The 27,671-nt window shown below is 43.2% G+C and overlaps 1 long non-coding RNA gene across 1 annotated transcript; it reads left to right on the top strand.

Moving 5' to 3' along the window:
• Positions 1–10,389: 10,389 nt before the first annotated feature.
• Positions 10,390–26,788, top strand: LOC133239427 (uncharacterized). Its single transcript, XR_009733834.1, has 3 exons — positions 10,390–11,120; positions 23,071–24,587; positions 25,331–26,788. It is a non-coding gene; the product is annotated as an uncharacterized LOC133239427 (long non-coding RNA).
• Positions 26,789–27,671: the final 883 nt, after the last annotated feature.

The raw sequence follows: 27,671 nt of genomic DNA, 5'->3' as shown, positions 1-27,671 counted from the left end.
ATCACCACCATCCATCTCCAGAACTTTTTCATCCTGCTAAACTGAAACTCTGTCCCCACTGAACACAACTACCCCTCCCCCCAGGCCCCCGACCCCTGGCAGTCACCATCTATTTTCTGTCCCTACTCTAGGCGCCTCATATAAGTGAAAGCAGACAGTATCTGTCCTTTTGTGTCTAGTTTCTTTCATGAGGCTTCATTTTTTAAGGTTCATCCATTTTATAGCATGTGTCAGAATTTTATTCCTTTTTAAGACTGAATAAATATGCCATTGCATGGCTATACCACATTTTCTCTATCCTTTTACGAGCTGCTGATCATTTGGGCTATTTTCACCTTTTGGTTATTATGAATAATGCTGCTATGAACACTAGTATACACATACCTGTTTGAGTTACTTAGGTAACTTCATTTAAAAATTATGGTAAAAAAATACAAAATGTATTATCTTTTTTACCTCTTTTATACTTTTATTGGAAAATAATTGCTTTTCAATGTTGGGTTAGTTTCTGCTGTACAACAAAGTGAATCAACTGTACGTGTACACGTATCCCCTCCCTCTTGAACATCCCTTTTCAACTCCATCCTATCCATCTAAAGCATCACAGAACACTAAGCTGAGCTCTTTGTGCTACACAATAGGCTCCTATATATTAACACATGTCTGTGGAATAAAAATGTATGGTCTTAACCATTTTTAAGTATATAGTTCAGTAGTGGTAAGTATATTCAAATTGCTCTGAAACAGTTCCAGGACTTTTTCATCTTGCATATCTGTAATTTTATACCTACTAAATAATAATTCCCCTTTTCCTCTTCCCTAGCCTCTAGTAATCTCCGTTTCACTTTCTATTTCTATGAATGTCTACCTTAGTTACCTCATGTAAGTGGAATCATACAGTAGTAGTCTTTTTGTGACTAACTTATTTCACATATAATAATGTCCTCAAGGTTCATCCATGTTGTAGCCTGTGATAGAATTTCCTTCCTTTTTAAGGCTGTATAATATTCCATTGTATGTATATGCCACACTTTGTTTATCTACTCATCTGTTGATGGATATTTGGGTTGCTTCCACATCTTGCCTACTGTGCGTAATGCTGCTATGAACATAAGTATGAAAATATCTTTTTGAGACCTTGCTTTCAATCCTTTTAGGTATATACCCATAAATAGAATTGCTGGATCATATGATGGTCCTATTTTTAATTTTTTGAGGGATTTCATACTATTTTCCATAGCAGCTGCACCATTTTGAAATCCTACCAGTAGTGCACAAGTGTTCCTATTTCTCAACATTCTTGCCAACAATTGTTATTTTTTTATTTGTTGATAGTAGCCACCCTAATGGGTGTGAGGTGATATCTCATTGTGGTTTTGATTTGCATTTCTTTGCTGATTCATGATGTTGAGCTGTCTGCTCCATTTTTCCACCAACCTGAAGCTGCTCTAAAATAAAGTCTCTTACATTTTTTAAACACATGCTAATAAAAAATACAGTATGCCATCCCACCTTACTCCCCCCTGCCTCCAAGGTTACCTACCAAGACGTATTGTCTTGCATTTCTCTCATCCTCTGATTGTCCACCTCCCCCATTTTATCCTTTACAAGGTTTCTCTCCTAAGGTGCTATCTAATGGGAAAAGGGTTTTGATTGGATCTGTCATCATCTGACAAAGAAAGATAGGACTGTCCTTTCCTTTGGGAAGGGGCTTCCCTAGTGGCTCAGTGGTAAAGAACTTGCCTACCCAATGCAGGATACATGGGTTCAATCCCTGGATCAGGAAGATCCCCTGGAAAAGAAAATGGCAACCTACTCTAGTATTCTTGCCTGGAAAATACCACGGAGGAAGGAGCCTGGTGGGCCCCAGTCCAGGGGGTTACAAAGAGTCAGACGTGACTGAATCTGAGTGACTGAGCACACACAGCACTCCTCTGGGAAATATCTGCTTTCTCAGGGACTAACAGCCTTTAAGCAGAGGCTCTATCCAAAGATGGAGGGGCTGGAACGAGCAATGAGAACCACTCACAACTTACCTTTGGTTTACATTCCAAACAGATGGAGTCATCTGTAATAGGATCTTGTCCTAATTACAAGACCTCATCTCTTATTAGCTGCTACTAGTCGGTGGTAACCTGTAAGTAATGTTAAGACCTCCTGTCTCACCGGGGTATTTGGGTCCTACCTGGGCTGACTCCGGAGCTGCTCCCACAGCTGCCCTGTTTGAACTCTGCATGTTCTAACTACTCTCAAGTAACACGATTGCCATTTTCCCTTTTGAAGCAAATGAAAAGATGGAGAAAGAATATAGCTTGCATTTAACACCAGGGAGATCAGCTGACAGCACATTCATATAGAAATATTCTGGACTGAGCAAGTTTGCCTTGCTGAGATCAATATTCAGCCTCTGGAACTGAAATGCCATCACGGGCTTATTAATTGTTCTCAGCGTTGGATGTGGTGCTGTCTCACACCAACCCTGAAGTGTGCCTTTGGAATATTACAGCTGCGTTCCCTGAAAGGCCTGTATATCAGGCTGAAGGCAAATAATATTGAGTGTAGAAAACTCTTGGGTGATTAAGAAATGGGTGTAATAAATGATGTGATACGAGTTGTTGAAAACCTTTGAAACTTTCCTCTGGCTACTAAGTGTGGCCATTGCCGAAACCCCCAGATGCTCTTCCTTGGAGTTGCTTTCCATCCACAGTCCTCCATGCAAGCAGGAGCTGAGTTGACAGTGTTTGCCAAAGCTGACTGGGCTACAGGGGCTCCTGACCCCAGAGGAGAAATGCTGAATGAGGGGATAGAGAAGTTGGAGTTGACTGGGGGCCCCTGGAGCTCTAAGGTCATGTGAAGATGAAGCTTGGGCGTGTATCCTGGGAAGTCAGCCACATAGGCTCGGGGTGGGAAGCAGAGGGTAAGTGCCTCACACAGGGACAAGCGGATGAGCAGGGAGAGGCAGAGACAGGACTGCACCATCCCCAGAGAGAGAGAGGAACAGGGTAGTCGTCTGATGCCTTTCCCAGCCCCGGAGGTCCACTGAACTTCCTGTACCAGGATCCCAAGAGGGGTCCCCTTTGCCTCATAATAACTCCCTTCTAAATGGTGACTTTTGGGGAATCTATATCTGTTCCTTGCCATCAAATGTTCTGCGTGGAAAGCACTCTGATGCTGAGTGTCTGCCTGTCCCAGCTTTTTGCAGATGCCTCTAGCAACCCTTTTCAAAAATAGGCAAAAGACTTGAATAGGCATTTCGCCAAAGAAGATACACCAATGACCAATGGGCACATGAAAAGATGCTCAATGTCACTGCTCATTAGGGAAGTGCACATGAAACCCACGTTACATCCATTAGAATGGCTACTGGGGAAAAAAAAAAAACACAGAAGGAAAATAACAAGTGTTGATGAAGATGTGAAGAAATGGGAACTCTTGTCTGTTTTTGGTAGGAATGTGAAATGGTGCATTGTGGTGGAAAACAGTTTGGTGGTTCCTGAAAAAGTCAATATAGAATTACCAATATGACCCAGAAATTCCATTCCAAGTTATGTACTCAAAAGAATCAAAAGCAGAGTGTCAAGCAGGCACCCACACACAAACATTCAATTATGTGAATCATTACAGCACTGTTTATAATCCTCAAAAGGTAAAAACAATCTAGATGTCCATCAGCATTTTGGGGTAAATCAACAAAATGCAATCTATCCATTCAGTGAAATAAGATTCCAAGAATATGGGTGAGCCTTGAAAACCTTATGTCAAGTGAAAGGAGCCAGACATCAAAGGAAAAGTACTGTCTGATTCCATTGATATGAGGTGCCTAGGCAGGTGCCCAGGGCTTGGAGGAGAGGGGAACAGGAAGCTACTGTTTAATGAGAGCAGAGTTTAAGTTTTGCAAGATGAAATTGTTCTGTAAGAGGATCGTGATGATGGTTGCATGACAATGTGAATGTACTTAATGCTCCTGGAATAAAACTGATTAAATGGTAAATTTTATGTTATGTGTGAAAGTGAAAGTCACTCAGTCGTGTCCCATTCTTTGCAACCCCATGAACCCATGGAATTCTCTAGGCCAGAATACTGGAGTGGGTGGCCTTTCCCTTCTCCAGGGGATCTTCCCAGCCCAGGGATTGAACCCAGGTCTCCTGCATTGCGGGCAGATTCTTTACCAGCTGAGCTACAAGGGAAGCCCAAGAATACTGGCATGGGCAGCCTATCCCTTCTCCAGCGGATCTTCCTGACCCAGGAATTGAACCGGGGTCTCCTGCATTGCAGACAGATTCTTTACCAACTGAGCTATCAGGGAAGTCCTATATGTTTTGCCAGAATAAAACAGACAATGAGTAACTAGGTAAAGGGCAGTGGAGAGCGGTCTCCTTTCCCTCCTTCGTCGTTTTGTTATGGCCACTGGGCATTCGGCAAATGCTGCCTGATTCTCCCTCATCAGAAAGTTCTTGCTGCTGCATGTGGGTGAGACTTGGCCACCTGATAGGAGGGAGATAATTGTTGACTGACCTGTGTTGCAAACCAAAGTGCTTTTCAAGAGCAGTTGGAGTCTTAAGTCCTAAAATGGAGAGCAACTGAGGTCTGATTTTGTGCATGTTTTATGGAACTGCTCCATTGGGAGCACGCATGTCATTGTCTCTAACGGACCATCTTTGAAACTTCTTCCAAGCTCTGTGGTGTCATTTTTTTTTCTTACTGTGTTAGTAAGTCTACCTGCACAGAACACAAAGATTCTCCCTAGGTTGTTAAAAATAAGTTGGGAGGAGTGTTCATCGCAGAGTGATTGATAATAATGAAAAGTTGAAAGCAATCTAAATGTCTAAGGTAGGGAAATGGTTAGTTCTTGTGTATCCAATTGATAGAATAATATACAGCCATTAAAAAAATCACATTTCTAAGGCTGTTGAATGATGTGAGAAAATGCTCACAGTATAATACTAAGTGAGAAAGCGGGATATAAAACTGGATATTCATCATGGTATTTTGTTATAACCTATGACCATATCTGTATAGAAAACCATTTTAAAAGAAAAATACTAAAATGTTAAAAGTAATCAGGGCAGAAAGATGATAGATTTTTTTTCTTTATACTTGTCTGAGTTTGGTTTTCTATAAGGCATAATTTAACTTATTTTTTAGGGCTTCCCGGGTGGTGCAGTGGTAAACAATCTACTTGGCAAGCAGGAGATTCATGTCCAATCCCTGAGTCTGGAAGATCCCCTGGAAAAGGGAGTGGCAATCCACTCCAGTATTCTTGCCTGGGAAATACCATGGACAGAGGAGCCTGGCAGGCTACAGGCCATGGGGTTGCAAAAGTGTCGGACATGACTTAGTGACTAAACAACACTGGTATTAGGAAAATTAAACTTTGCTAGTTTTTCTTTTTTTTTAAGAAAATGAGGTGGGCTCATTTTACTGCACAGGAATCCAACATAGTACTCTCAGGAAAGTTTTGAAGGCCCTCAGGCCACTGACCCTTGGCCTTTGAACTCTGGCTTGGGTCTGCAGCTGTTGTGTGTATTAAGAGCATTGATGAGCAGTGGTTTCTTACCCAGTATTCCTCACAGAGACCTCAGCCCAGTGCATCATTTGTTTTGTTCGTCAATGATGGGAGGTGGAAACAAGGCCATCGGCTTATTCTGTTAGAATCTGTGACTGAGTTCACTCACTCACTGTCCTGTGGACACTTTCCTATTTCTGAAGCTTTCACTACCTGTCCGCTGCATGGCCCCCAAAGCTACACAGCCCCGCCTTCTGCTCCAGGGTTCCTGGTGGACCCCATTCTCCAGGGCTCTTGAGTTCTGCTTGCTTACTCAGAGAGATGAGCGATTCATGCTTGGAATTCCAGTGCTTGTTTATAACCTAGCGAACAATTATTTGGGGGAACTTCGAATTCATCTTGATTTGAGTTTTACGGAAAAGAATAGATTACTCTTCTTCCCCAATAAAATATGTTCCCAGCTGGCTATTTATGGAATAAGTAAACTACAAACAAAACAAAGCTAATGACATACTTCCTGGTGTTAGCATCATAGACTTTATTACAATTAAGGAAAGGAAAATTAAATCAGCAATTTAATCTAAGCGGCATTTTATACCACTTATTATTGGCATTTTTGATGAGCCCAGTATTTATCGTTCTGTGGGAATTAATACTTTTGTGTTTCATAAGTCCTGTAAGCCCTGTCACTGGCCTAAGCATCTTCTCTTTTGGAATATTTAAAACAGTGAGATGTGTGCCTTTTTTACTACATGGGTCAATGTGGGATTGTGTAATGATAATAAGTTTACTCAAAGTTAATAAAATCTATAACCGTGAAGTGATATACACCCTCTAAGGAGCATTGTCATTTTGTTTTGTTTTATTTTAAATAATAGCAGCAGTATATTCTTTGGCATCCTTTTAAAAAGCCATCATGTCTAGGCAAAAGCACCATATTCTTTGATGCCTTTGGAAACAAATCACTTTCTTTAGCCAAAATGGAAGCAATCAGGCCATTAAAATGATTATCTACTTTGAAAACAGAGACTCTGGGAGATCATAGAAGATACTCCTACACTTAAAAGAGCAAAACCTTATAACAAAAACTAATCTAGAACACTTGCTAAAAAGAGCAGCCAAAGTCATCAAATTCAGTTACACCAGCACAATGCACCCTTGAGAATCTTGTTTGACACTGTTGAATATTAAGACTGTTTGGACACAATTATGGCTATTGTTGGTCACAACTCTGGCATGACATTAAGCTAACAGCATGCTGCGGCTGTCATTGTCTCAAGGTCAAGTTCATACCATACCCAGGGATCTTAGAGCCATAGCTGAGAGGGTGACAAGAGGCAAGTTCAAGAGCAAGACCACTTTCTATGGTGATTGAACACCACCATAATGAGAACATTATTTTTAATTGAAGTGACATTTTTATCCATAAGTGAGGAATAAATCTAAATGTTAAAAAACTTAAAAGGATACGCAGTGGGGAAAGGCTGTGAAATTCCTGTAACCAGTGGTGCTTCGTCTTCTGAAGGGCACAACCAGGGAAAAGTCCTAAGGCACAGAAAATGTCTAGCTTTGCAATAGCAAACTCCTTGACTGGTATTAAAAAGCCCATCCCAGAGGCTGGCCAATGAAGGTATTTACAAATGAACACATGAATAAAAGTCTCTGGAGTGTAATCTTTCAGGTTATAAGCATCAACTGTTTAGTCAGCTTTTGTTAACTGATTTTCATGCTATTAAAAATGTCTAAATAGATAACAGCATTTAACGAGACAATATTGATTTACTGAGTCTAACCTAACATGCTGAATACTCCTATAAAAATGGGATGAAGAAATGATTTTATGGAAAATAGCATATGATTATTGCTTTTAATAACTATTGAGACATAATTCACATATCATCTGATTCATCCAAAGTGTGCTATCCAATGGCTTTTTGAATTAGTTTTTATTCTATGGGCTTCTCTTGTGGCTCAGATTTGCCTGCAATGCGGGAGACCTGGGTTTGATCCCTGGGTTGGAGACCTGGGTTCAATCCCTGGGCTGGGAAGATCCCCTGTAGAAGGAAAAGGCTACCCACTCCAGTATTCTGGCCTAGAGAATTCCATGGAGAGTCCATGGGGTCGCAAGGAGTTGGACACGACTGAGCGACTTTGACATTCTCACATTCACATTTGTCTTTTAGCATACTCAGTTATGCAACCATCACCACAATTATCGAATATTTCCATCACTCCCAAAAGAAACACTTTATCCCTTAGCCATCAGTCCTTAGTTTCCCCCACCCTCAACAGCTTCAGCCTTAAGCAGCCACCAGTCTATTTCCATGTTTATAGATTTACTTATTCTGTATGTTTTATATAAATAAGAATGATACATCATGTGATCCTTTGTTACCAGCTTCTTGCACTTGGCATAATGTTTCCAAGTGTCATCCATGTTATAGCATGTATCAGTATTTCATTTCTTTTTATGCCAAAATATTCCATTATATGAATATATCACATTTTATTTATCCATTTGTTAGTTGGTAGACATGTGTGCCTTTTGACATGTTTCCACTTTTTGACTATTATGAACAATGCTGCTATGGACATTGGCATACAAATCTTTGAAGATTTATTTTCAGTTCTCTTGGTATACACCTAGGAGGGAAGAGTGCTAGGTCATATGCTAACTCTATATTTAATCTTTTGAGTTGTAGTAACCCATCATTATGACATTATATTTTCTGAAATATTTGACCCAGCATATATTTTTTTTATAACTCAAAAAATAACTTTAGAATCTCACTATATCCATGGTTCACCTTATTATGGCAATTGATCCAGACACTCCTAGGACATGCAAATCTCTCATTGCTCCAAATGAATGCAGTACTGAAGTTTTCTCTACTTCAGTATAGATTTGGATTTACATATGTGATACCTCTCTTCAAAATAACATAATACATCTTGGAAATTATCTTGCTAATTGTAATAACAGTCTGAAAGAAGGAGAAACAAAATTAGAGGCACTGAGATATTGAGCTGCTTTTGAAAAATCAGAGTAAGTTTGTGGTGGTCTGAAATAAGGTCTTGGACCACCTGTTCACCATGCCAATGCCTCAAAGATGCAATACATGATTACCTTCTAACTTATGAGAAAGAGCTTTCTCTTTATGGGCATAAATCCCTCTCATTTTTCCTTCCTAAGAATATTGGCAAAGTTTTCAGGTGTTTGTGTGTGTGTGTCTGTGAACAAATTGAAGATAGGTGTGAATTCTCTCCTTAGGTAGGGCAGTGTGAATACTTTTTCAAATAAGGAGTTCTGCAATTTTAAGAAATGGGTGTGTGTGTCACCCAAGCACCTTTGAGGAAACTTTAAACAAATACTTTTAACGAATTTTGGGATTACACTCTTATTTTTATATGTATTTCTTTGAAAAGGCCTTAATTCTTCTAATGACTTTTTATCTGAAAACCTTGTATTAAACTTTACTTTTCTCTAAGTCTTGGGCATTTTCTTCATCCATCCATCCATCCGCCATCCATTCATTCATTCAAAGTTGTTCATTTATTGAAAGCCAGTGGGAGTTTCAAGGTAGTAGGAGAGAAATCCAGAGAGAGACATACAATAGGATTGGAGAGGTGGGTGGAGGTAGGTCTAGAAGGGTTCTGTAGGTTTGATAGTAAGAGTCTGAGTTTCATTCTGTGTTTAGTGGGAAGCCACAGAGGGGTTTCAAAGGAGGAAGGGATGTGTATTTAAAGATGCCTCTGGAGTATTGGAAATGAAGAGCCATTGCAATAATCCAGAAAAGAGATGATGGTGGCTTGGATTAGGACGGTGACAGAGCCGATGGGGAGAAGATGGATGGGGGATACATCTGGGGAGTAGCCACAGGCCTAGAACTGAGAGAGGTGAGAAAGGGGGAGAGAGAATCAAGAATTACCTCCAGATTTCTAGTTCAGGCCATGGGATAGAGGGTGGGGCCCTTTGAAACGAGAAAGGCTAGGGAACGGGAGGAATCACAAGTTCATTTTGGATATATAAGGTTGACGATGCTTGTAAGACATCCAAATGGAGATTGAAAATGAGCATCTGTGGATGCCAAGGAGAGGACAAAGGTGTGACTCAGGCCTGAGAGACAATTTCAGGCATTTAAAGCCCGTGAATGATACAGCTGTGGGATTACTAAGGCCCCCTTGGGAGAGTGTGTGGAGGGAGGAGAGGAGAGCTGGAGGCCAGGCCCTGGCAGACAGTGAGAGGCTGGATAGAGGAAGAAGGTCTTGCAAAGGAGACTCAGAAGAAGCAGACAGAGTAGAAGGCAAGCCAAGAATGTGGGTGTCATGGAAGCTAAGGAGAAGAATGCCTTGGGAGGGAGGGACCGTGTAAGAAGGTGGAGGTCTTGACTCATGCAATTTTAGTGTGATGACAGGGAGATGAAAGTTAGAGTTGGAGTATGGTGGGTTAAGGAATGAAAAGGAGGTGGATCCAGTGGGTGTGTAGACCATTCCTTTGAGAATTTGAGATGCAAGAAAGAACAGTGAAATGGGGAAACAGCTGGAGGTGGATGAGCAGGGAGGTTTCCTTTAAGATGAGAGATGTGCAGGTAATTATTCACTAAAAGGGATTCTCTCCCACTTAACCAAGAAGAAAGCCTCAGTGTGGTGCCAGTCCATCTAAAGTACTTCTCTAACTTCTGTTGATGTCCCTTTTGAATCCAGAGAGAGCAGGCTTGAGACCTGGAGCTGTCCATCAGAAATTACATCAAGTAGGAATTGAACCACACTGCTTTGCTTTCATTGTACTTAATTTTTTATGTTATGGTTATGTCAAGTGATATCAGTTTTCCGTTTATATTCAGTTCAGTTCAGTTCAGTCACTCAGTCATGTCCGACTCTGTGACCCCATAGACTGCAGGACATCAGGCTTCCCTGTCCATCACCAACTTCCGAGCTTGCTCAAATTCACTTCCATCAAGCTGATGATGCCATCCAGCCGTGCCATCCTCTGTCATCCCCTTCTCTTCCTGCCTTCAATCTTTCCCAGTATCAGGGTCTTTTCCAATGAGTCAGTTCTTTGCATCAGGTAGCCAAAGTGTTGCCATTTATGTTGGTGATATGCAATTTCCTTTGAAGATAGAATTGAGTTTAAAAAGGGAGGCCATATCAAGGAAAATCTGTGGTAAAGAATAGCATAGGAAGTATGGGATGTAACCAAAATGGGGACAGTGGCATAAGAAAGACAGAGGCGGGAAACATTACGTCCTCTCACGTGGCCTGACCTGCAATCAGGTGAGAGTTAGCTTCATCCACTCCTGCAAGGTCATGTCAAAGAGATGCGTCTCAAGATGCTGGAAGGGAGGTGGGCAGCACCGTGTGACGGGAACCACTCAAATCATTTGTTCAACATCCCCTCAAGAGTTTGTGAGTCAGCAGACGGCGGGAAGCGCCAGGGCAGAGGAGCAGCTGAGCTGTGTTGCGCCGCCAAGCGCTGTGCTGTCCCCCTCCTGCTCCCAGGCCCTCCTGCTGCCATCAGCACCCACCTCCCCTCGGAGTTATCATTCTGCTTCGGGACTGTTCTCACAGCATTTAGTGTCAGCCGCCTGCCCTGCTGTGTAAGAAAGAACACAAGGTACGTTGAGGACACGTTATTCCCAAATGACCTAATTTCAGCATTGGCCTTTGGCCTTTGTGAGGGCATGGGCATGACCATTGGATGAGTCAGAGTTTCTGGAATTTTCCCAGTCAGTGGTGCCTTAAAGGAAAACATCTTTTCCTCAATTGAGAGTTTGCCCTTCCAGGCAGAAGGGGGGAAAAGTCCCTTTTCTTTGTTCTTCTATTCTGGATTTCCAGTCATATGTTTAGACTTGCTTCTAGCAAAATAGTATCCTGTAGGGTTATCAGCTCTTCTCAGTTAGTCTGAGACTGTCCTGATTTTAAAACTGAAAGTCCCATATATCAGGAATTCCCTCTGTCTCAGGTAAACTGGGGTGGTTGGTCCCCTAATCTTAGGTCCAGAGATGAGCGTACATTCGTAGGGTGATGCTTCTCTTGGACATTAAAGAGTGTTTGAATGGTTGTGTCCAGAAAATTGTGTTTTGACAAAGTCAAAGGGTATTAAGTGATTTCCTTATTCAGATTTAGACTACAGTGAAAATATTCAAACCATACTGTTTTTGTTAATACTAGTTATGTAATGCATTAAGAGAAGGGTCTGTTGCATCAGCAGTGGCTTTAATTGGGCTGAGCCAGGAGAACCTGAAAAGAACTATTCTTCAAGGCATGTTTATAAAACCTTCTGGGTTCATAGTGACACATAAGCCCCAATCAGCTTCTTACAGTTGGCATTGATCCCTTGGTGTGCCTGTCTGCAAAATAGACTGTGCTTACCTAAAATATTTGAGATTTGCATTGTATTTCCTTACAGTTATGCTACCTGCTATGATAAACAACCCCCCAAGTGTATAATTACTCAGTGCAATAAAAGCAAATTTCTTATTTACATAAAGTCCAAAACAAATGTTCCTGATTGACTGGTAATTCTCCTCCAGGGGGTGATTCAGGGACCCAGTCTCCATCTGTTGTATGGTATATACAACATATTGCTTCCAAGGTTGTCATGATTATCTGCATCAAGCCAGTGGAAGGGTAAAGAACATATGATAACATGCATGGCGGGGTGTTGTTGGAGGAGGGCAAGCTTGGGTGTGACACTTATCATCCACTCGCATTCCATTGGCTAGACCTCAGTCACAGGCCACCCCCAGCTTCAAGGGTGGTTTGAGGAATGCTATCTAGATGCTGCTGCTGCTAAGTCACTTCAGTCGTGTCCAACTCTGTGTGACCCCATAGACGGCAGCCCACCAGGCTCCCCCGTCCCTGGGATTCTCCAGGCAAGAACACTGGAGTGGGTTGCCATTTCCTTCTCTAATGCATGAAAGTGAAAAGTGAAAGGGAAGTCGCTCAGTCGTGTCCGACTCTTAGCCACCCCATGGACTGCAGCCTACCAGGCTCCTCCGTCCATGGGATTTTCCAGGCAAGAGTACTGGAGTGGGGTGCCATTGCCTTAGTGACCAGGAACTCCCACAAGGGAACTGTCTTGCAGAAAAACTGGTCTCTAGCAGCATCTGACCTCACATGAAACATCTGCTGCTCTCTTATAAAAAAGGGGGGGGGGGATATAGTGAAAAAAGTTTAAAAAAATTTTTTTATTGGAATACAGTTCATTTACAATGTTGTAATTAGTTTCAGGTGTATAGTAATGTGAATCAGTTACGCACATATATACATCCATGCTCTTTTGGATTCTTTTCCCATAGAGGTAAGTTTTGTTGTTTAGTTGCTAAGTCGTGTCTGACTTTTTGTGACCCCCATGGACTGCAGTACACCAGGCTTCTCTGCCCTTCATTATCTCCTGGAGTTTGCACAAATTCATGTCCGTGGTCTCCATGATGCTCTCTAACCATCTCAAACTCTGCTGCCCTCTTCTCCTTTTGCCTTCAATCTTTCCCAGCATCAGGGTCTTTTCCAAAGAGTCAATTCTTTGCATCAGGTGGCCAAAGTATTAGAGCTTCAGCATCAGTCTTTCCAATGAATACTCAAGGTTGATTTCCTTCGGGATTGACTGGTCTGATTTCCTTGCAGTCTAAGGGACTCTCGAGTCTTCTCCAGCACCACAATTCAAAAGCATCAGTTCTTCAGCTATCTGCCTTCTTTATGGTTACCTTCTTTATGGTCCAACTCTCACATCCATTCATGACTACTGGAAAAACCATAGCTTTGACTATACAAACCTTTGTAATCAAAGTGATGTCTCTGCTTACTATTGAGTTCCCTGTGCTGTACAGGTCCTTATTATCTATTTTGTATGCTGCTGCTAAGTCACTTCAGTCATGTCCGACTCTGTGTGACCCCGTAGACCTCAGCCCACCAGGCACCCCCATCCCTGGGATTCTCCAGGCAAGAACACTGGAGTGGGTTGCCATTTCCTTCTCCAATGCATGAAAGTGAAAAGTGAAAGTGAAGCTGCTCAGTCGTGTCCGACTGTGAGTGACCCCATGGACTGCAGCCCACCAGGCTCCTCCGTCCATGGGACCTTCCAGACAAGAGTGTGCAGTAGTGCGTATATGTCAATCCAAGTCTTACAGTTCATCTCCCCTCCCCATCCCCCCGGTAGCCATAGCTTGTTTTTTACATCGTGACTCTATTTCTGTTTTGTAAATAAGTTCATTTGTACCTTTATTATAGATTCCACATATAAGTGATGTGATATTTGTGTTTCTCTATCTGACTTCATTTTTTTTTTTTTTTTGCATTTCTTTTCTATGGGAATGGTCTTGATCCCTGTCTCCTGAACAATGTCACAAACCTCATTCCATAGTTCATCAGGCACTCTATCTATCAGATCTAGGCCCTTAAATCTATTTCTCACTTCCACTGTATAATCGTAAGGGATTTGATTTAGGTCATACCTGAATGGTCTAGTGGTTTTCCCTACTTTCTTCAATTTCAGTCTGAATTTGGCAATAAGGAGTTCATGGTCTGAGCCACAGTCAGCTCCTGGTCTTGTTTTTGCTGACTGTATAGATCTTCTCCATCTTTGGCTGCAAAGAATATATTCAATCTGATTTCGGTGTTGACCATCTGGTGATGTCCATGTGTAGAGTCTTCTCTTGTGTTGTTGGAAGAGGGTGTTTGTTATGACCAGTGCATTTTCTTGGCAAAACTCTATTAGTCTTTGCCCTGCTTCATTCCGTATTCCAAGGCCAAATTTGCCTGTTACTCCAGGTGTTTCTTGACTTCCTACTTTTGCATTCCAGTGCCCTATAATGAAAAGGACATCTTTTTTGGGTGTTAGTTCTAAAAGGTCTTGTAGGTCTTCATAGAACCGTTCAACTTCAGCTTCTTCCTTGGAAGGAAAGTTATGACTAACCTAGATAGCATATTCAAAAGCAAAGACATTACTTTGCCAAAAAAGGTCCGTCTAGTCAAGGCTATGGTTTTTCCTGTGGTCATGTATGGATGTGAGAGTTGGACTTTGAAGAAGGCTGAGCGCCAAAGAATTGATGCTTTTGAACTGTGGTGTTGGAGAAGACTCTTGAGAGTCCCTTGTACTGCAAGGAGATGCAACCAGTCCATTCTGAAGGAGATCAGCCCTGGGATTTCTTTGGAAGGAATGATGCTAAAGCTGAAACTCCAGTACTTTGGCCACCTCATTCGAAGAGTTGACTCATTGGAAAAGACTCTGATGCTGGGAGGGATTGGGGGCAGGAGGAAAAAGGGGACGACAGAGGATGAGATGGCTGGATGGCATCACTGACTTGATGGACGTGAGTCTGAGTGAACTCCGGGAGTTGGTGATGGACAGGGAGGCCTGGTGTGCTGTGATTCATGGGGTCACAAAGAGTCGGACACGTCTGAGTGACTGATCTGATCTGATCTAATCTGACTTCATTCAGCATGACAGTCTCTCTAGATCCATCCATTTTTGCTGCAAAGGACATTATTTTGTCCTTTTTAATGGCTTAGTCATATTCCATTGTACAGATGTACCAGCTCTTCTTTATCCATTCCTCTGTCAATGGATGGACATTTAGGGTGCTTTTATGTCTTGGCATTTATTTATTTCTGTATAGCAAATTACCCCCAAATTTAGTGGCTTTAAACAATAACAATCATCTATTATTATCATCCCTTATTGTTATGAAGGTTGGCTGGGTTCATCTAGGGGTTTGTCTTGGGGTATCTGCATGTTTGCAGGTAAACTGTAACTATGGCAGGAATGATCCTGAAGGCTTCTTTGTACATATGTCTGATGCCTGAACTGGGAACACTCAAACACCAAGAAACTGGGAGAGCTAGTAGCTTCTGGGCAGCCAAACTTCTTACATGGCGCCTCTGGGCTCCAAAGTGGAGTTCCCATATAAAATATAGGATATTCAGTTAAACTTTTAATTTACAGAAACAATTAATAACTTTTTAGTATATGTCCTTTGTAGTATTAGGGATATACTTTCACTAAAAAATTATTTTTTATTTTTCCAAAATTCAAATGTAAGTGGATATCCTGTATATTTAGACTTGCTAAATTTGGCAACCCTATTCCAAAAGCAGTGTTCTGAGACTGAGAGAGCCAGGCAGTGGCTCTGTTGCCTGTTTTGACTTTGTCTCAGAAGTTACACAGTATTCTTTTGCCTGCCCAGATGCGGGGATGTCAACAGCACATGTAGTAAAAGCACACGGGATGGGGTATAACCCTTACAGTAGTCATCTTTTGTCCAGATTAGGAAACTTTGGTTCAGGCAAATTCCATGACTTGGTTAGGTGATATTGCCAAGAAGGGGTAGACCCAGGATTCGAATTTTTGACTGCCTGGTTCAAAATCCATTTTTGAGCTCATGAGCATCAAGGACAGGGGAAGTTTTGCAGTAAAAACACACAATCAGACTTTAGGGAAGCAGATTTCCCAAAGGTCAGAAGAGAGATAGCCCAGATATCACTGTCAGAGATTTTTAGATGAATCCTGTCTCAAGAGGGTTGGGACACTCTGAGAAATGTCACTCTAAATCTTCGATTGAAAGTGCTCCTGTTTCAGAAGGAAAGGGAAGGGAGCTAGTAAAACCAGAGGCTGCACAGGACATCCTCTGATGCTCTCAGACTTTAAAGGGCTGGAACAAAAATGGGAAGGAAGAGCACTTAGCCAAGGACAAATAAGAATCAGTTGCGGAGAATTGTAGGAATAGCAGCAGGAAGTGTTACACCCCAAATGATTTCAGGGAGAATGTTTGGGAAAACAAGACAGGGTAACACTTGCTGCTGCAGGTCAATGGCACAGAATTTCTGGGTCAGAAAAAGAAGGGACTCCTCCAAGACAATCACCTTGAAACTAAAACAACCTCTAAGAAATAGGAGATGATCAATTCATATTGGTTCAACGCATGAATGAACATACAAATATGTTTAGAAGGAATGAGAAGTTATGCCACAACTGACCCCAGGAAGAAAGCACCAAATTCTTTTACATGGAGCTTCAGTGCAGAAGATCTACAGCCAGGTGGGATGCTAAGAGTAGAGACTCTAAAGGAAAGGAAAGTAAGATGAGCAAACATCAGTCTAATGCCTACAAAGAATAATTAATAACAATTAAAATGAGTTACTTGCCAAAAATTAGGACCACTGTTCCATTGAAGGGTTTCCTTGGTGGCTCAGATGGTTAAGAATCCACCTGCAATGCCAGAGATCTGGGTCCAATCCCTGGGTTGGGAAGATCCCCTGGAGGGGCATGACAACCCACCCCAGTATTCTTGCCTGGAGAATTCCTATGGAGAGAAGAGCCTGGGGGGCTACAGTCCATGGGGTCGCAAAGAGTTGGATATGACCGAGCATCTAAGCACAGCACAGCATAGCATTCCATTGAAGAACTGGCAAAAGAAGTTTTGATTCAGAAGTATTTTTGGCTTTAGAGGTTAAAATTCTAAACATAGATATGTTTAGATTTTCCTGTTTTAGTATACTGTAATTTTAAAAATCTTCTAATTCTGTATTTTCTTGCTAGGGAGAAACTTTGAGTTCAATTTCTTGCTAGAGAGGTATCAAATCCTCAGGTTTGAGTATGTGCGTGAGGGCTTAGTCGCTTCAGTCATGTCTGACTCTTTGTGATCCCATGGACTATAGTCTTCCAGGCTTCTCTGTCCATGGGATTCTCCAGGCCAGAATACTGGAGTTGTTTGCTATGCCCTCCTCCAGGGGATTTTGCCAACCCTGGGATCAAACCCGGGTTTCATGTCTCCTGCATTGGCTGCTGCTGCTGCTGCTAAGTCACTTCAGTCGTGTCCGACTCTGTGGGACCCCAGAGATGGCAGCCCAACAGGCTCCCCGTCCCTGGGATTCTCTAGGCAAGAACACTGGAGTGGGTTGCCATTTCCTTCTCCAATGCATGAAAGTGAAAAGTTAAAGTGAAGTCGCTCAGTCGTGTCCAACTCTTAGCAACCCCATGGACAGCAGCCTTCCAGGCTCCTCTGTCCATGGGATTTTCCAGGCAAGAGTACTGGAGTGGGGCACCGTTGCCTTCTCCGCCTGCATTGGCAGGCAGGATTGGCAGGCAGATTCTTTACCACTAGCACCAACTAGGAAGCCCCAAAACTCCGGTAAGTGAAACCATTATAGCTTAATTTGGTATTTGGAAATGTGTTCATAGACACCAAAAATAAAAGACATCAGACACATTTATTCAATCATTTTTTAAAAAATTCCTACCATGTGCAGTCTGTGTTCTAGGCACTGGAGACAGAGTGATGAATAGGGTGAGCCCTGTTTAGTAAGTAATCAAATAAATTTCTAAGAAAAAGTTCAGAGTTATATATGCCATAAAAGAACAGGTGAGGGGATATGGAGTGAGTACAGAAACTTCTGTCTTAGATACTTAGGTAAGATTTTTATAAGGTGGTGACATAAGAGCATAGATTAAAAGATAAAGAGCCAGCCATTGTGTATACATTAATAATAAGTATAATAAAATGTATTATCCTTGTAATAAATCCTATAAAAACTTCTTTAGTTCATTCATTTGTTACTGAGGGATTTAGCCTCACAGAACCCTGGCAGCCAGTAACTAGCTGGTGTGAGGTTGTTGCTCCTATATCCTGTGATCCATCCTAAAGTCAGTGAGGCAGGCAGTTGGGAATGGTGTGGTGTGATGAGAGGGAAGGAAGGACCAGCAGGGAGTGCAAGAATGAGTTGGAATCTGACTGGTCTCTCGATGCCTTTAAGCCTCCATCCTCAGCGCCCTTGGTCACAGGGCTAGGTGTTCCCCTGGCCAGGAGCTGGAGTTGCTGAAGGAAGAGACCCTGTGGGAACTGAAGGAACTGGGGCTCAGCCTCTGGCTAACAAAGCAGAGCCAGCAGAGAAGCATGGTCTGGAGCGAGCTATGCCTGCACCTCGTAGCCTACTTTCCTAGCAAAAAATACTACTGCCTCCAAACCACACTTAGGACTGTGGGCCGTGCTAACCCAGAACTATGCATGCAGCTACGTTCATCTAAGACAGACATTCAGCTTAACTGAGCTGACACAATACAAACCCACCTCCTGCTCCTGCTGGAAACACAGGATGACCAGGGTGGTTTGTCTTCCTCATCTTTGTTTAGGTCCTGTCCCATCAGTGACGACCTACCTAACATTGCAGCCAGTTTCTGCTGGGCCAAACACAACCCTTCTAAATCCTCTCTAATGTCTCTTTACTTTCCATAGCACTCATCACCTTCTTTTTTTTTTTTTTTTTTGCCTCACTCTACACCATGCAAGATCTTAGTTCCCTGACCAGGGATTGAACCCATGCCCTTGAAGTGGAAGCACAGAGTCCCAACTACTGGACTACCAGGGAATTCCCACTCATCACCTTCGTATATGTGTGAGTGTTTAGTTGCTCAATTGTGTCTGACTCTTTGCCACACGCCTGCCAGGATCCTCTGTCCATGGGATTCTTCAGGCAAGAATACTGGAGTGGGTAGTCATTCCTTTCTCCAAGGGATCTTCCTGACCCAGGGTTCAAACCTGGGTCTCCTGCGTTGCAGGCAGATTCTTTACCGACTGAACCACCAGGGAAGGCCCACCTTATTATATGAAAGTGAAAGTCACTCAGTCATGTCCGATTGTTTGCGACCCCATGGACTATACATTCTGTGAAATTCTCCAGGCCAGAATACTGGAGTGGGAAGCCTTTCCTTTCTCCAGGGGATCTTCCCAATTCAGGGATCGAACCCAGGTCTCCTGAATTGCAGGCAGATTCTTGACCAGCTGAGCCACAAGGGGAGCCCTAGAATACGGGAGTGGGTAGCCTATCCCTTCTCCAGCAGATCTTCCCGACTCAGAATCGAACCAGAGTCTCCTGCATTGCAGGCGGATTCTTTACCAACTGAGCTATGAGGGAAATGCCTACTCAATTATTATTATTACCATGCTTATTGCTTGCTGTTTATTTCCCATCAGTAGAACGGAAGTTCCACAAGAGCATAAGTATTTTTCCAACCACGATGTGTCCCAAACACCATGCACAGCTCCATCCCTGAGCAGGCCCTTAGGACTTGCTGTTGAAGGAAGGAGAATAATTGAGAGGGTCAGAGATGAGTCTGGAAAAGTCGGCAGTGGCCAGGTCAGTAGAATGGATTGTGTTTTAAATGTGGTGAGAAGCCTTTGGGAGTTCTCAGTGGAGGAGTCAGGTGTTCTATTGGACATGTTTTAAAGATCACGCTGGCAAAGTGTGTGTGTGTGAAGGGGTGGGCATGAGGACTATGGGAGGTGGGAAGCCCAGGTAGAAAGTGATCACCATTGTCTAGCTGGGGATAGTTTGGACTATGATGTTTGCAAAGAAGTGGGGGCAAGTTGTCAGACTCAAAATGTATTTTGAGGGTCAAGCTGTCAGCACTTGTCAGTGGGTTGGATGTGCAAGATGAGGGTGGCTCAGGGTTTTAGCCTGAAATATGGAGTGAAATGGTGGGGGCCCATTGGCAGAGTGGAGACTGGAGAGGAGCAGGTTTGAAGAGAGAGGCCCAGATTTTCATTTATTTATTCAGCAAGTGTCTACTGAGCCCCTGCCATGTGCTGGGCACTGTCTTAGGAATACAACACTGAACAAACTGGACTAAAAGCCTTGCCCTCAGGGAGCTTACATTCTAGTGGGAGAGAAAAAACAGCAAACAGGCAAGTCAGTATGATATAGCGTGTTGAAAAGTGATGGGAAGTAGGGATTGGGGAGGGGATAGGGAGTGTGAAGGATGTAAAATTAGGAGGCTTGTTTAACATGGGGCCTTTGGTAAAGACTTGAGGAAGTGAGGGAGAGAGTCACGTGGACATCCCATAAAAGAACTTTCCAGGCAGATGGAATAGCAAGTTCTCCTAAGGTTGAGCCTGTCTGCCATGTTTCAGAAACAGCAAAGAGGCCAGCATGGCAGTGGGGAGAGCAGGGAGAGAGGAGAACAGGAAAGTGATTGGCTGGGCACATAGATCAGACCATTTTGGGGATTTCTACTTGGCATGAGATGCGAAGCCTCCAGAGCAGAGAAGTGACATGAGCCAATCTAACCTCTAACCTAAGGTTTGAGACACCCATTGGACTTCCTAGTGGAGATGTCAAGGAGAGAGTTGGATGTGAGTCTGGAGCTCAGGGAAGAGATCATAGCTGGATTTGGGTGTGATCAGAGTATAACAGTATTGAATGCCAGGGATGCCAGCCAGAGAAACATTAATTACAGAGGAGAGCAAATAACGGCAGCAAATGTCCAAGAAGAAAGTGTCATGTGAGGAGACTCAGGCCACCTGTAGTTACTCTGGTTCTGCTTGTTTCAAGTTGGGGGACCACTAATAGGAACCACAAGGCTTCCCAGGTGGGGCTCGTTGTAAAGAACCCACCTGCCAATGCAGGAGACTGTTAGAGATGAGAGTTCGAGCCTTGGGTCGGGAAGATCCCCTGGAGGAGGGCATGGCAACCCACTCCAGTGTTCTTGCCTGGAGAATCCCACGGATAGAGGAGCCTGGCGGGCTACAGTCCATGGGGTCGCAGGATGTGACTGGAAGTGGCTTAACACCATCACCGGTAGGAACCACGGCTGACCTAATTCATACGCAGTGCTCTGTGGGTTCATAATAAAAGAAGTCTATAAATTCAACATTCAGATTATATGTGTGTGCCTATTGCTGTGACTCTTAAGTGGTTTCAGGTGGACAGATATAGGTAACAAGAACCCAGAAATGACCAGGATTCTCAGCTACAGGTAATTCCAACCTTTGGTCTGAGAACCATAGGGGCTGCTTTTAGCAGAGGTTGGTGCTTTGAATAATAAGTCCTGTCAAGGTCACAGTCAGTTTGAAGCTTTTTCTAAAAACTTACTCTTGCCTGTTCACAAATGGTCAGGTTCGCAGCCGTGTTCTGGTAAAGCAGCTCTTCTGCATAGGATGGGAGGAACCTGATTTGTTGTGTTTGCTGATTTGCATGATGTTATTTACTCTTACCACAGCCAGTCTTAAGGTACCAGTCACTTAACAACTGACTCTCAAAATCCTGCAATTTTGCTGAGTATATAACAGCTGGCTTTGGTGTATCAATATTTTCCTCTCCATAACCCAGGGATAGGCTACACTTCTGCAGCCCCAATTCCTGTGGCTTCTCAGATTTTCTCCACTCCCTGTATCCATGCCTCTGGGTCACACTGAAGACAGTCAAGTGGCCAGTACAATGGCCTTTACCTCTGGAATTAGGAATTCCTTTTAGGAAGCTTTCCTGGTGACTCAGATGGTAAAGAATCTGCCTGCAGTGCAAGAGACCCAGGTTTGATCCCTCAATTGGGAAGATCCCCTGGAGAAGGGAATGGCAATCCATTCCAGTATTCTTGCCTGGAGAATTCCATGGACAGAGGAGCCTGGCAGGCTACAGTCCATGGGGTTGCAAAGAGTCGAAAACGACTGAGTGACTTTCACTTTTCTGTGATAGTCGCTTTTAACCATGACCCCAGGAAGACATCAGCAAGTGTTTTCTGAACAGAACTGCTGTCCTTGTCATTTCCTACTGCAAGATACTTGTCCTCAGTTCCTTACATAAATGGAACTTTCTACATTATTAGGTTATTTTGAGATCTTCTGCAGGGAGGACCCTGAATCTGATGCTGGGGTTACAATAGGCACATATCTGCCCTTATTGTTTTTTTTAATCAGAATATAATTGCTTTGTAATGTGTTCATTTCTACTGTACAATGAAAGTAATCAGCTGTATGTACACGTATATGCCCTCGCTCTTGAACCCCCTCCCACCCCCTCCCCAACCCAGCCGTCTAGGTCATCACAGAGCCCCAAGCTGAGCGCCCTGCGCTACACAGCAGCTTCCCACTGGGCACCTATCTCACACCTGGCAGTGCAGTGTGTCAACCCCAGTCTCCCAGTTCATCTCATCCTCCCACTGGGCACCTATTTCACACCTGGCAGTGCAGCATGTCAACCCCAGTCTCCCAGTTCATCTCATCCTCCCACTGGGCACCTACTTCACACTTGGCAGCGCAGTATGTCAACCCCAGTCTCCCAGTTCATCTCATCCTCCCTCCCGCCATGTCCACAGTGTCTGCACCACTATTCCTGTCCAGAGTCTTATTGGAGACTTGAGAAAAATGGAAAGAACACCTAGAAAGGTTATTAGCATTATTCTATGTGCTGTGCACGGGCTAAGTCGCTTCAGTTGTGTCTGACTGTTTGATAGAGCATGGACTGTAGCCCGCCAGCGTCCTCTGTCCATGGGATTTTCCAGGCAACAATACTGGAGTGGGTTGCCATGCCCTGCTCCAGAGAATCTTCCCCACCCACGGATCAAACCCACACCTCTTATATCTCCTGCATTGGCACCCGGATTCTTTACTGCTGTGCCAACTGAGAAACCCATGTCCCCCATGAAAGCTTACCTGAATTTGCCTACAATGAACATCCACCAATCTGTGGCCCTCGTTTTGCATGGAACATTTGCTAACTCTAAAATAATATATAATATTATTTAATATTAATAACATTATTATTATATATTATTATTATTATTATTGTTTCCCCAGAGCGCCTTAATGATCAGCCAAAGACTATGGATCTCAGGATTGTCCACTGGAAAAAATACAACCACTGTATATGTGTCAACCATTGTACATGTGCTGTGCTTAGTCACTTCAGGAGTGTCCAATGCTTTTCGACCCCATGAAATGCAGCCCTCCAGGCTTCTCTGTCTATGGGGATTCTCCACGCAAGAATACTAGAGTGGGTTGCCTTGCTCTCCTCCAGCGGTTCTTCTCAACCCAGGGGTTGAACCCAGGTCTCCCACATCGCTGGTGGATTCTTCACCATTTGAGCTACCAGGGAAACCCCAAATTCAATAGTTTAATTCTATGCACTGCTCTCCCCACCCCCACCCAAAATTCCATCCCATTTCTAAAAGTCATGTGTGGACAGTTGAACATCCTTTGGGACTCAGCAGTACTTAAAAGCAGGAAGAGGACTCTTTACTAAACCAATTCACCACGTTTAGAGACCAGCAACCTTTCTCTCATATGCCTATTATTTGGAGAAATGATTTAAGCTCTGGTAGCTGGTCAGCTGGTACCCTACCTGTCACTGCAACCTCCTGTTGCACACTCATCAGCAGACCTGGAGTAAAGCGTCTCAGGGGGGTCACGTGGCTGGGAGAAGAAGGAAGACACAGCTACCGCAAAGAGACACCCATCCAGGTCTACAGGACAAGGAGGCATTTTGTGACCCGTGGAAGACACAAGTGCCTCCTATCACCTTCTTTGTATACATGATACGGTGAAAACGGGAGAAAACGCACAGACCAGAAGACACCCAGACAGTGGGCTGTTCTCACTGACGACATTTGTGCCGCATTCCTCCTCGCCCCTGGAGTGCATTGCGACACTCAGACTGGTGGTTCTGGGAGCCAAGCAGCTGATGGGGGAGCCTCAGGAGGCAGCAGAGACAAATTAATCTTCAGATCCACCAGTTCCCCTGAAACATACCACTTGCTAAACTGAATTTCGAGCCAAGAGCGGCAGTTTTCCACAGCCCAAGTCTGGAAAAGTCTGTGAAACCATGTTGGGTTCGAAACCAAAGTTGGTTTTTTGCTGTTTTTCGTGGAGCACCAGAGGGACAACTCCAGAATTCCAGATGTGAGGCAGCTGGAGGGACGTGTGTGTCCAGGCATCTGCACAGCAGCTTCAGAAAGGCGACCACGGACAGCAGCTAAAAACCACCACTGACGACCTTCTTTCTCTTTTCTTACCTGAACCTCTGGACTTTCTTGTCTGAAAAGAGAGAGGAAAAAAAAAAAGCTGGCACTCATTGTTTTGTTTTCTCAATTTTCTTGTCAACTGACTCATGATAAAAGAATGTCCTTTTCAATCAATTTCAATTCCGCAGAACAGAAAAATAGAGAATTTATAGGCAACTATTGGAAACAAAGGAACCATCTGTTTTTTTAAGTATAATTTTTCTCTGAAATCGTTCTCTCCAAATACTTGGATCATTTATTTTCCCTCACCGCACCACTCTGCAGTGACCCAGAGAACCCCATTGTCCAACCCAGGTAGGTTTCTTTGAAAAGAACCCCTCCTCCCAAGAGTGGGTGGGCTCCCGGAACAGAAGTCTAGTGGGGTAACCAGGACCTCTGTCTCTGCACGGGGAGGGCTTCGTTATCATGGGAAGCAGCCTGGGCGGCTGGTGGAGGTCATCCAAGCCTGGCTATTCCGGTTCATTTGTCATTTTCTAGTGACAGTTTTCACTTTTCGGCCAGGAATCTCCAGGGGTGTTTTAAAACATTGTGACTACAACTCAGTCATGTGCTGGTAGCTGCCACGGACTAAAAATTCACTTATCCGAAAGCCAGAGATGGCTCTGTCAATGGAGATGAGTCTTATGTAAGCCAGGGGATGGCAACAAGTTGTCTCTGAACCTCCCAGCCTCTGGGCTCCGTCCTTCCAACTTTTCAGTGTATGATGCTCTCAGTCCCACCGCACATACAGGAACCGTTTTGCATCCACGCCAAGGTTGCTATAGGTCCCTGGTGGAGCCTTGCAATCTGCTCACCAGCCCCTGCCTCAGAGATTTCCCCGGTTCAGACCTGCCGAACTCAGCAGCCACCCTCCTGGACTGTCTCTCGTCTCGGCCTCTCTCCCTCACCCACCCAAGAGCTGACCGCAGCTCCCTTCCCGTGAGACACGCTATCACAAGGTTGTGGCACTTGGCCGACTTTCCTGTGGGCTGAAGAGTGGTGGGGTGGAGTCCGATAGAATATTTCAGTCCTGACCTATGCCCAACTTTCCTTTTCAGGCTCTTGGTCTCCTGCTCTGCTGCTGGATCCCTTTTGTTCCCCAGAACTGGTCTTATCCCTCCCAGCTTCTCCCCCATGACTCTTATTCCCAGCCCCGCCTCTCCCTCCTTAGGCTCCCCTGAAATCTTCCTGTCGCACCCACTTTATTTTGCCTCAGTGCTTTCTGAAGTCCCCCTTTCCAGGAAGACTATGGCTGGGCACCCCACCTCCTCCCATGACCAAAAGGCCCATCAAACCCATGAGGGTATTTCCATCCTCATGGATGAAAGAAAGAAGAAAGAGTGAACAGCACAGCGGACTATAGGGGCTCTCCTATAAAGGCCTGACCACAAATTTGGGTATTAGCCAAATTAGAAGTAGGTTGACGTGGCCTCAACCAAGCCCTTGCCTGGCTCCTGTGGAATTATCTGCATGGGAAACCACTGGTATTTAGTCTACATTTAAAACTTCTATATACCTTACTTTCATTTCTTCTAAAACTGTCTGCTAGGCTTTCATTTCTATTTTTAAAAGGCATGAAAATAAAATCACTGGTTAGTGACGAAGAAGCCACCCAAATTTTCAGTTCTAAAAGGAAAAAATAAGACAGATCAGAGAAATACACCTCAAAGCGTACACAGCTTTTGTTTCTAAACAAAACAGTGGAATTATGAGTTATTTTATTGTCTTATTGGGTTTTTTGCAAATTTTCTATGATAAACATGAATTATTTTATAATATAAAGATGAAAGCTACAAAATTATTATAAGAAAGATTTGCTCCTTTAAAAAAAACAACAACTGTACGTGCCTCCAATAAACCATTTTTACAGAGTTCATCACAGCTAACAACCACACTAACTGGGTTTTTCTCCTTTTAATCATTTGTAGCCCCAGTATGAAATGTATCTGTTTCAAAGTCTCAAATATGAGAATAAATAGCTGATATGCCTAGAGCCTTCTATGAATATATCAGATGACCTTTGCTTTTGTAAACAGCATCCGATGAAGGGAAAAGTCAGTTATCTGACATTGAGAGCTGTGGTCCCTCAACCACCCAGGCAGAACCTTCTCTTTTTAGTACTTCATTTTTAGCTGGTTGAAAGTCATAATTTTTGCCATCGCTGTTACCGCGACTACACCATCACCATCACCATTGTTACCATCATCACCATCATCGTTATCCTTTCTTTAACTGAGTACCTACTATGTGCCAGGCTAGATACCTGATATGTGACATACACAATCTCATATGAATATGAATTATCATTGAGACTCTATAAAGTAAGAATCCTGTCCCTGCCTTATAGCTGAGGAAACAGGCTCAGAGAAACTAAGTTGCTTACCTGATCATTCATGACCAACCCAGCATGAACTATAGTGATTTTTTAAAATTACATAAATATTTTAATTAAATAATAAAATAGATATTACAAAGATTTCTCTCTATTTTTTAAATTATGAAATATGATAACACATTTGCAGGTGACTTGGAAAATACAAAACAAATTTACATGTAGTTCCACTATATATCATAATTATTTTTAAAAATTCATTCTTAAAGTATAATGATATTCTTTATAATATTGTATTGGTTTCTGTCACACATCATCATGAACAATTATCTTTTTAAGTAGATACTTTAAGATTTTTAGTTGGAGTTTTAATAACAAACTCTCAAAAATTAATAGAATGGATAGACAGAAAAGTCAAAGGATGTAGTAGACCTGAAAAGCACTATGAACCAATTCAGCATAATTAAAATTTATACATTTTTCACACAACAGCAGGATACGAATCCTATTCAAGTTCCCATAGATTAGAGGAAAGAAAGACAATGTTTAATTCTGCCAACCTCACCCAACAATATAACACAGCAGCTAGCTATATTACTGCAATTCAGTCATTCATCCATCCACTAGGAGAGTCAACAGTTGCTTGATATCCCATCTGTGGAAGGCATAGCCCTAGGAATTAGGAGATCTGCACAAGCATAAAAGGACGTTCCCTGGACAAATTTAGGAAAGGAAATAAGCCAAGCATAACTATAACCCAAGTCCAAATGTGGCAGATGTGCTAGCAAGGACAAATGCAAAATGGTACGAGAATCCAAAGAAGAAATTACCAGGTGGGAGTGAGTCTGTTTAAGGGAGATCTTCATGGAAGATAACTGTGTTTACTCATTGAACTGAGTAGCAACTCAGTGTATTTCAAATGGAGGGAATGACAGGGGCTAGGGAATTCACATAGCATGCAAAGGGAATTGCAAGGAATCCAATGTAGCTGGAGCAAGGGGTAGCTGTGTGTGGGTGAGCAGGGAATGGCTGATTATGGAGGGGACCCTAAGTGATTCACCTGAGGC

Source organism: Bos javanicus, chromosome 26, assembly GCF_032452875.1.
Source record: "Bos javanicus breed banteng chromosome 26, ARS-OSU_banteng_1.0, whole genome shotgun sequence".
Lineage (NCBI taxonomy): Eukaryota > Metazoa > Chordata > Mammalia > Artiodactyla > Bovidae > Bos > Bos javanicus.
Note: the sequence above shows the minus strand (reverse complement) of the source record. Positions and strands in the feature narration are given on the sequence as shown.